Below are 11,179 nucleotides of genomic sequence, written 5' to 3' on the forward strand. Positions count from 1 at the left end.
CTTTCTAACTGTGGGTGATGAGAAACAGCTGGTGCCAGACGCACTTATCTCCTTTTCTTATATCAAACACAGACGCTGAGGAGCAGGAAGTGAGGACCGCTCACTGGGGAGCAGCGGCGGCAGCAGAGGCCAGAACAGTCGTTACAGCGACCTCCTCTGTGCTCATTTCAGCACGATGTGTAGTCCCTGCAGTCCAGCAGCAAAGGTTAACGGAGGATGTGCAAACGCTGCTGGCCTGTTTCCAGAGATGGGACCAAGTCACACATGTGCAAGTCTCAAGTCTTAGCTTTCAAGTCCCAAGTAAGTCTCAAGTCTTAGCTTTCAAGTCTCAAGTAGGTCTCAAGTCTTAGCTTTCAAGTCTCAAGTAAGTCCCAAGTCTTAGCTTTCAAGTCTCAAGTAAGTCTCAAGTCTTAGCTTTCAAGTCTCAAGTAAGTCCCAAGTCTTAGCTTTCAAGTCTCAAGTAAGTCCCAAGTCTTAGCTTTCAAGTCTCAAGTAAGTCTCAAGTCTTAGCTTTCAAGTCTCAAGTAAGTCCCAAGTCTTAGCTTTCAAGTCTCAAGTAAGTCTCAAGTCTTAGCTTTCAAGTCTCAAGTTAGTCCCAAGTCTTAGCTTTCAAGTCCCAAGTAAGTCTCAAGTCTTAGCTTTCAAGTCTCAAGTAAGTCTCAAGTCTTAGCTTTCAAGTCTCAAGTAAGTCCCAAGTCTTAGCTTTCAAGTCTCAAGTAAGTCTCAAGTCTTAGCTTTCAAGTCTCAAGTAAGTCTCAAGTCTTAGCTTTCAAGTCTCAAGTAAGTCTCAGGTCTTAGCTTTCAAGTCTCAAGTAAGTCTCAAGTCTTAGCTTTCAAGTCTCAAGTAAGTCTCAAGTCTTAGCTTTCAAGTCTCAAGTAAGTCTCAAGTCTTAGCTTTCAAGTCTCAAGTAAGTCTCAGGTCTTAGCTTTCAAGTCTCAAGTAAGTCTCAAGTCTTAGCTTTCAAGTCTCAAGTAAGTCTCAAGTCTTAGCTTTCAAGTCTCAAGTAATTTTTTTTCGTCAAGTCCCCTTATTATTGCAGTTTTACCTGCAGAATCTGATCTTAATAAAGTGAAAACACAAAGATATAAGTAACTGTCAGTAAACATCATTGGCCATTGTGTCCTACCTGTCCACCCCGTATCATATCAAGCTAACGTTAGCTAACTACCGACTAGGCTAACAGGATAATATTAGCTAATTCGACGAGCACTTACTGGTCAGAATGGATCTTCAGATGACAAACAAAGTTGGAAGTTATGCTAGATGCTTAACACTCAAGTCATTCAAGTCATCGTGTCTCAAGTCAAGTGCCGAGTCTTTAACTTCCAAGTCCGAGTCCGAGTCGAGTCTCAAGTCTTTTATTTTTTGTCAAGTCAAGTCACAAGTCATCAAAACAGCGACTCGAGTCGACTTGAGTCCAACTCACAGCGACTCGAGTCCCCATCTCTGACTGTTTCTGGGCGATCTTAGCCTACAGAACAGGCCCGGAGTGGCTAATCGGGACAATTCCCGGTGGGCCGGTCTGATGTTGGGCCAGTTTTCAGGCATGGCAGTGGGTTTGTTACTGGGCCGCCTCCGCTGGCAGCTCTGGTTTTATTTCTTTCGTTTATTTCTAGGGCTGGGCAACGATTAAAATGTTTAATCTAATTAATCACATGATTTTCCTGATTAATCACGATTAATCGCATTTGTACGCAGAATCCAAAAATGAATCCAAAAGTAGTGTATAGCTTTTAGCATTTAGCTTTATTTTAAATGTGCTGCCATATGAATGAAAGTGCCATAACATTTGTTGTGCAAACACACTTTTAACATCAGCATCTTTCTGTAGTTTTTATGTAGAAGCCTCGCTCCACTGTCTGTTTCCTTGAATGACTTGCTGCTATCAGTTGTGTGTTTTGCCTTTAAGTGATATTTTAGACTGGAACTACTACGCTGAGAAGACAATTCAACTTGGCAGTGTTTACAGATGACTTTGGTTCTGTCGACTCCGCCGTCTGGAAGAACTTTAACATGAAAATGGCCGAGTAAAAGTTCCGTACCCTTCTCCATGTTTGGTGGATCTGCCGATTACTTTCTTTTCCTGTTCCACAGCAGACAGCAACAGACTTTTACAAAATAAAAGCCTGTGAGCAACAGACTTTTACAAAATAAAAGCCTGGGAGCGACAGACTTTTACAAAATAAAAGCCTGGGAGCGACAGACTTTTACAAAATAAAAGCCTAGGAGCGACAGACTTTTACAGAATAAAAGCCTGTGAGCAACAGACTTTTACAAAATAAAAGCCTGTGAGCAACAGACTTTTACAAAATAAAAGCCTGTGAGCAACAGACTCTTACAAAATAAAAGCCTGTGAGCGACAAACTTTTACAAAAATAAAGTCTGCGTTAATGCGCGATAAAATATTTATCGACGTTAAATATTTAACAAGTTAACGCGATAATAACGAGTTGACTCACCCAGCCCTAATTTTTTATCATTAAAAGTAAGATAGTAAATACACAAAGCCCACAGCTGAAAGGGAATAGGATAAAATATGAAATAAATCTGCATATTTTGCCATTGAAAATATCTTAACAGGTTAAGTCAAAATGTGTTTTCCATATAAAATGTAAGGTTATAATTACATGGTTTTAATAATAGGTTGATATTTAAAGTGGGTCTGAGGCGTGAAACTGCAGGGCTGCTACAGGAGAAGTCTTCCTGGTGGAACACCGTCGCCTCGTCGCTCGTCGTGTCCATACGCAATTTTGAATGGGAAACTGCACAGCGTTGGGGAAACAAAGGGTTAATTTTCCCCTTCCGCAGTTCCTTCTCTCAAAGACGGCGTGTCATTGGTGGGACAGTCTTGCTATCTGTGATTGGCTCACCTTCTGTAGCGCTATGCCTGGCTTGTTGTTGCTAGGTTGGTTGCTAAGCGGTGATGGCGGGAAAACAGCTGACGAGGTGACCGGTCTTTTGTTCGCTGGCTCGGTGTCATCATGTCCGACTCGGGCAGGAACAGAAAACCACCAGGACAGGTTGGATAGCATTAACATAAAACAAATATGCCAGCAGTTTGTCTGCGTCAATGACCGGCGGCGCCGTGCATTTGGCTCATTCACACAAGATTTGGCTAGTTAATAGGCTGAAAGCTACAAACTTAATAGTTTTTCAGGAAAAAGCGAGCCGTGGAAAAGTGTTTTTCATGTGACAGTTTATGTCTTTATCTTAATAAATGTTTGCTGGACCTTAATCTTTTGACTGCTGGTGTTTTATTCCTGTGGGAACTGTGTAGAGCTAATAAATGCTTGTTGCTAATGCTAAGTAGTCATCCGGCTACATTTTTCGAAAATAGTACATTTCCACTTTTATTGTTCACACTTTTCACACTTATCTTTGCAGTGTGCACTTTCAAAACTTCATCAGTTAATATTTTATACAAAATGCACCCAAACTCATCAACTTACAGATGCTGAAATTTCAGAAACACATGTAATAATAAAACATCTTACTGTGGCAATGTCTGCCTGGGCCTGTGATGATGTTGAAGTCACCAGAAACTTGAGTGACTTGCATAAAAAAAAAAATCAATTCTCAATCTTGCCATTATGGTTTACATTAAAAAAAATCAGAGGGCTGTGAATCAGATGGGATTTGCCATTATTCACCCCAGAATTGGTTCAAATGCAGGAAATTGCATCTAAGAAATACAGAATTTTCGGGGGGAGGACCCCCAGACCCCCCACACAAATGAGGTGTCCCTCAACCTTAGGTGGTGGTGGAGTGGCAAATTATGCCCCCACCAATGTCAACACTATTATTACGCCCTTGCGTCCCGGTGCCGGGCTCGCCGGGCTCCCCGGGACGCCCGTCCTCAGAACACACGGTGCGAACGATTTGAAACGAGTCAGAAGCCGACTCTGTGAAAACTTTGGACTCCAGAAATGCCAGAGAGGCAGAATGAACTCATCAAAAGTTCAGAGTCAAAGTGGAGAAGATTGAGTTCTCAGCGCGGAAAGCTGATCTGCTCATTAGCTTCGGAGCTAACGCACACACCGAGCGTGCAGCTCGCCTCATTACCGCGTTAACCTCCAGCCAGCGAACGCACACACACCGTCATCTGAGTAATAACCGGCGCACAACGGGAGGCCCGGGACCCCCCGGAGGATGTGTGTGTGTGCGTGAGAGTTTGATTAAAAAGCTTTTCTGGGGTTTTCAGATGCTAATCTTTGTATTATCAGCCGGATAAAAGGGAGTTTAGCTGCTTACAGACAAACAAATGACTTCTGGCTCACACACACCATACATGGCTAATGAGCGCTTTGTGTGCGCCGGCTCAGGCCCACGGAGGAACGTCTAAATCTCCCTCTGCTCGCAAACACAACGCTCCGGAGAGAAATCCCATCGCGGCGGCGACGGGAAGCATTCATGACATCACTTCTCATGTCAGCTTACACGCGGAGGCCAGCGGTGATGTCACCGCGCGAGCTGAAAGGCCGGCTCGCGTCCAGGACCGACCCGGAGAGCTTTCTGAGTGACTGACAGCCGAGTTATTCTCCATCTCACCGGGTTCTGGTCCGGGACTCGACCCCTGTGGAGACCAAAAGAAGAAAAGATGAAGTCACAGCTCTCATTCAGCTGTTTTATCGTGTAGAAATCACAGATATGAAGCGAAATCATTTCATTTATTATCTGAACTCTCTTTAGTTTCTGACACGAATCTGAACTCAGGTTCAGATCCGGACTGAAGAGTTTAAACCCTCTTTGCTCTGTGGAGATGCATCATCCTCCTGAAAAACATCATCAGTGATGGTTGGAATGTCAGAGTCTGCCTGAACACCTCCTGCAGAGCTAATGGCTGCCACCCCCCCCGGTCCTTTACCTGCCATCTCTGGTAGTCCGGCTAGTTGGCTATGCTTCACTGCCTGCTGTGCAGAGCGAGCAGCAAACAGCGTAACAGGCGCGGCTGTCGGCAGCAGGCAGTGATACGACTGGAGAGAAAATAGGGCCAAGCGATTGTGAGGTCTGACTTTTTCCTGGAGAACCATTTTGTGATGCAAATGTATTACTCTGTTGAACGCATATTGTTCTGAGAAGCAAAACGCTTTATTTTTTAAACCCCAGCCAACTAGCCGGACTACCTTCATCAACACCAAAACGAGGCTGGAACTCTGCTCACAGGACGCAGCAGGGGGTAAGAAGATGTTCAGAAATGATGCTGCTGATATGGGATGTTACACAGCTTCATGTCTAAAGAGGCGAACTGTCCCTTTAAGACTAAGAAATGCAGATGAAGTGAAAATATATCAAAGTTATTCAGTGATGAGAATGATGGAAATACGACAGATGGTTGTGTAGAAGGAGAAAATAAGAGTTGTACTCTCATCTGTGGCGTGGGAGGTTATCGGCTTCCTTTCTGCACGCCTTCATTAAACCTATAAACATTCGTTAAAGGTCCGGATTATGGAGCAAAACTTTCTGTGTATAAGCAGAGAAATGAAAAGGCCCGTCGGTCTAAACTGTGAGATGTTTCAGCTTCCTGGTCCTGAACCTTCAGAAGTCCGACTCTGCCCTCGAACTTCTGCTTTTTGTCACTCAAACAGCAGCCTGCAGATGAACTGCAGAGCGGTACGTGCACAGCGTGCACAGCGTGCACAGCGTGCACAGCGTGCACAGCGTGCTCAGCGTGTCGCATTCACACCACATTTCTGAACCCGACTCATTTCGATTCATGTCCAATTAAAAGCTTCAAAGCCGTTTTATAGCTTCGTGGAGGGATCCGTCTGCAGCATTCTGTAATATTTTCAACGCTGACGGACAGACGATGAATTCCAAAAACTATAAATAACATAGAAAAGCTCATCATTCAAGTTTCACTGCATCACAAAGCGGATCTTTGTCCACTTTTCCATGGCAGAGCAAAGCTGAAGAACCAACAACAGCAGCGATACGACGAAGAGCAGCAAACTGCTCAGATTGTTCCAGATGTTCATGAGACTCACACAAGTGGCAGAGGTGGGTAGTAACGAGTTACATTTACACGAGTAAGTTTCTGAAAACATTATACTTCCAGGAGTAGTTTTAAATCTCTATACTTTTTACTTTTCCTTGAGTAGATGTGTGCAGCAGAAACTGTCCTCTTACTCCGCTACATTAGGCTACAATGAGCTGGTTACTTTTCTTCTTACCTCTTTGGTATTCTACGCCTCATTATTTTTATCCCCCCGCGTACGCCTCATTTTAATGTTTTATTCTGACAGAGAGAGAGACTTCCACCAAAGGCTCTACCACCTGACTGTGTTCCACCAATCAGACGCAGCCGTGCAGTCTGGTCACGTGACCGTACTCGATCTCAGCGGCGGGACCGGTTAGCTTTAGCATTAGCAGTCGTAGCAAACAAACAAAGAAACAGATGAAAAATGTCAGAACCAACGGTGGGAAATGAAGACGCAGACGAGGCCTCACACTGAAAGCATGTTTACCTTACAAAGAGGGAGAAACAGCAGCTACATTATGTGTCTTCTGTGGCAACCAAAACAAACGCACATTTCAGCAGAAACTCAACATCTAACTTGAGGAAACATGTAGCGCTAAGTTTCCTAAACCCGTTTTTCCCCCATGGATAGGTGAATGTTTGTTTTTTAGGTTACATATGGGTTACATATGTTTTAAACATTTCCTAAGTCTCTTTTATCTTTTATTGAAGTTCTTGAATTTACCTGGATTATTTTAATTTAAGCTATTTTGTAATTAATTAATTCATTTTAATTTATTTGATCAATTGGATGAACTCTAATTTGCCTAAAGATGATTATTTAGTATTTTTGTCTGTCTGATTGAATGCTTGTGTTAACAAATAAATCAGACGTTACTCAACAGTTACTCAGTACTTCAGTAGTTTTTTCACCGAGCACTTTTTTACTCTTACTCAAGTAATTATTTGGATGAATACTTTTTACTTTTACTTGAGTCATATTATTCTGAAGTAACAGTACTTTTACCCACACATTGAGGTGCATCTATGAGGCAGCGACAGACTTTAAGGCCTTTCAGTCACTTCTTTAACTTTCTGCGGTCTGGATTTGTGGGTTCTTACTCTGAGATGCATCGGCTGCATGGTGCAGGTGGAGCCGGAGTGTGTTTGATGTCCCAGAGGAAACTTACAAGCAGAATAATTTATCACTTCACCGGATCAATCCCAGCCTTCCCTCCTCGGCTCTTTAGTGGATGCAGCATCTCTTCTTCTTCTTCTACTCTTTTCATGACTTAAAGTTAGTAGGAGTAGTGGGAGAAGTATGCGGTTTCGAACACAGCCTCTGACTTTCTTCCTCTCTTTCAGCTTCTCCTTGGGGTCTTTTACAAAGAATCGGATGGCAGAGTTAAAGGTCCACTTCAAAGACCAGAGCGGCATCGTTTCTGCAGAACAAGGAGAGCAGGTGAGTTTGGAAGGCTGGGAGAAGGATAATAAATATAAAAGGATAAAGTAATAAAGGATAATAAAGGATGCCTGGACAGAGACAACAACAGGTAAACCTGCAGGGATTCACCTTTCAGGAACTCCATCTGCTGTGCCGACACTGAAACATGAGATGTTTGGGTCTCTGGGTCCAGACAACAGATCGGATCAGAACCAGAACCAGAACCAGAACCAGTGTTCACGGTTCTGATAAATGGGGGAAAGTGGGAACGAGTTCCAGGAAAACTGAGAATCTGTGGAAGAGTCGAGCCGAACAGCCGGACCCAGAACTCAGGAGTCTGCGCTCCACAGTTACCGGTTCAGACCGGCGAGTGTGTGTGTGTGTGTGTGTGTGTGCACGTGTGTGTACACATGTGTGCGTGTGTGTGTTTAACCGCTGACCAGCAGGACTGTGTGTGAATGCGCCTTGTTTACATAATCCAGGATGAATAAACATGAGATGATTTATGAATAAACATGTCTGACTCACACACACACACACACACACACACACACACACACACACACACATAAATATTCATGCCGCCGTTCGTTCTCACACTCGTTCGCTGGGTTTTTCTCTCAGGACGCTCATTCTGCAGAGCGTCCTTCTTCCTCTCCTTCTTTTTTTTTTCCTGATCTGTTCCTGAACTTTTCCTGATCTTTTGCTGAAAATCGTTTCTTTGGACTTTCTTCTGTTAAATAGATTTTAGATTTTGTTGCCTGTTAGAAAATGTAAATATTCTGTAACATAAACAGAACATTCAGACAACACTGAGGATGTGTTCCAAACCGCATACTTCTCCCACTACTCCTACTAACTTTAACTTTTTTTAAGTTCCCGGATGCATACTAGATTCTCCTAAATGTTGGGTATGCATCATGAGGTTACTACTCATACTCAAACTACCCAAGATGCAACGTAACGTGACGTCGCCGATCGTCATTTCCTGTCAAAACGGCAGTTTCAAGCTAGCTACAACGAGGGTAGGTTCACTTCCTGTTTTCAAAACAAAAGCACCAATTGTATGGTAATGGCTTTCCCTATGATTAAAGGCAACGGGTATTTTATTTTGTGAAAATAACCGGAAGTGCGTTGCTCACTGCGGCTAGCTTTAGTAGCGCCGAATTCATGGGAACAAAATTGTAAACAGCCGGTATTTTGTCAGGTTTTCAACACGTTGGGGATCTCAAGGACTACTTTCTCGCCTGAAAATGTTTCAAATGTTGCTAAAGTTTACAGAGTTTAGAGCTTAAGGGAAATCAGCTTCAGGCCGGCTGATTTCGGCTCGGGCAGGAGCGAAATGCATTGTGGGTAAACGCTCTGCATACTGTCTGATCGATCAGTATGCAGTATGTAGTATGTAGTATGTAGTATGCAGTATGTAGTATGCAGTATGTAGTATGTAGTATGTATGTAGTATGCAGTATGTAGTATGCAGTATGTAACTATGTAGTATGTAGTATGTATGTAGTATGCAGTATGTAGTATGCAGTATGTAGTATGCAGTATGCAGTATGCAGTATGTAGTATGCAGTATGTAACTATGTAGTATGTAGTATGTATGTAGTATGCAGTATGTAGTATGCAGTATGCAGTATGCAGTATGTAGTATGCAGTATGTAACTATGTAGTATGCAGTATGTATGTAGTATGCAGTATGCAGTATGCAGTATGTAGTATGCAGTATGTAACTATGTAGTATGTAGTATATAGTATGCAGTATGTAGCATGTAGTATGCAGTATGTAGTATGCAGTATGCAGTATGCAGTATGTAGTATGCAGTATGCAGTATGTAAGTATGCAGTATGCAGTATGTAGTATGCAGTATGCAGTATGTAAGTATGTAGTATGTAGTATGCAGTATGCAGTATGTAGTATGCAGTATGTAAGTATGTAGTATGCAGTATGTAGTATGCAGTATGCAGAATGTAAGTATGTAGTATGTAGTATGCAGTATGTAGTATGCAGTATGCAGTATGTAAGTATGTAGTATGTAGTATGCAGTATGCAGTATGTAGTATGCAGTATGTAAGTATGTAGTATGTAGTAAGTAGTATGTAGTATGTAGTATGCAGTAAGCAGTATGTAGTATGTAGTATGCAGTATGTAGTATGTAGTATGTAGTATGCAGTATGCAGTATGTAGTATGCAGTAAGCAGTATGTAGTATGTAGTATGCAGTATGTAGTATGTAGTATGTAGTATGCAGTATGCAGTATGTAGTATGTAGTATGCAGTATGTAGTATGCAGTATGTAGCATGCAGTATGTAGTATGTATTATGTAGTATGTAGTATGCAGTATGTAGTATGTAGTATGGAAGTATGCAGTATGTAGTATGTAGTAAGTATTATGTAGTATGTAGTATGCAGTATGTAGTATGTAGTATGGAGTATGGAAGTATGCAGTATGTAGTATGTAGTATGTATTATGTAGTATGTAGTATGCAGTATGTAGTATGTAGTATGGAAGTATGCAGTATGTAGTATGTAGTAAGTATTATGTAGTATGTAGTATGCAGTATGTAGTATGTAGTATGCAGTATGGAAGTATGCAGTATGTAGTATGTAGTATGTATTATGTAGTATGTAGTATGCAGTATGTAGTATGTAGTATGCAGTATGGAAGTATGCAGTATGTAGTATGTAGTATGTAGTATGCAGTATGTAGTATGCAGTATGTAGTATGTAGTATGTAGTATGCAGTATGTAGTATGCAGTATGGAAGTATGCAGTATGTAGTATGTAGTATGTATTATGTAGTATGTAGTATGCAGTATGTAGTATGTAGTATGTAGTATGGAAGTATGCAGTATGTAGTATGTAGTATGTAGTATGCAGTATGCAGTATGTAGTATGCAGTATGTAGTATGTAGTATGTAGTATGCAGTATGTAGTATGTAGTATGCAGTATGCAGTATGCAGTATGTAGTATGTAGTATGCAGTATGGAAGTATGCAGTATGTAGTATGTAGTATGTATTATGTAGTATGTAGTATGCAGTATGTAGTATGTAGTATGCAGTATGCAGTATGTAGTATGCAGTATGTATTATGTAGTATGTAGTATGCAGTATGTAGTATGTAGTATGCAGTATGGAAGTATGCAGTATGTAGTATGCAGTATGTAGTATGTAGTATGCAGTATGGAAGTATGCAGTATGTAGTATGTAGTATGTATTATGTAGTATGTAGTATGCAGTATGTAGTATGTAGTATGCCGTATGGAAGTATGCAGTATGTAGTATGTATTATGTAGTATGTAGTATGTAGTATGCAGTATGTAGTATGTAGTATGCAGTATGGAAGTATGCAGTATGTAGTATGTAGTATGCAGTATGTAGTATGCAGTATGGAAGTACGCGGTTTTCGAACACAGACTTAGAGACACATAAACAACATTTTCTCATTTAAATGAATAAAATGAATAATTTTACGGTAAAAGTCAGTAAAAAGCAGCTTTTCTGCAGTGAAATGAAGAAGCTGGGATGATGAAAGCTGAACTCCTGCCGCCTCCAGACCTTTCCAAAGTGTTTGTTCACAGCCGGAGACCTTTTTCTGACCTTTGCTCGTCTGACAGACACCCATAACATTTCAAACCCGCCATTTTGTTTCCTGTTGCTTCATTTCTGTGAACCTGACAGACCTGGCTGGACTTATGAAACCCTTATAAACCCCAGACTCAGAACATTCCAGATACACACCGAGACACTCGCAGGACCTAAGCTCTAAAACCTGA

The sequence above is a fragment of the Odontesthes bonariensis genome, chromosome 10 (assembly GCF_027942865.1).
Source record: "Odontesthes bonariensis isolate fOdoBon6 chromosome 10, fOdoBon6.hap1, whole genome shotgun sequence".
Classification (NCBI taxonomy): Eukaryota; Metazoa; Chordata; class Actinopteri; order Atheriniformes; family Atherinopsidae; genus Odontesthes; species Odontesthes bonariensis.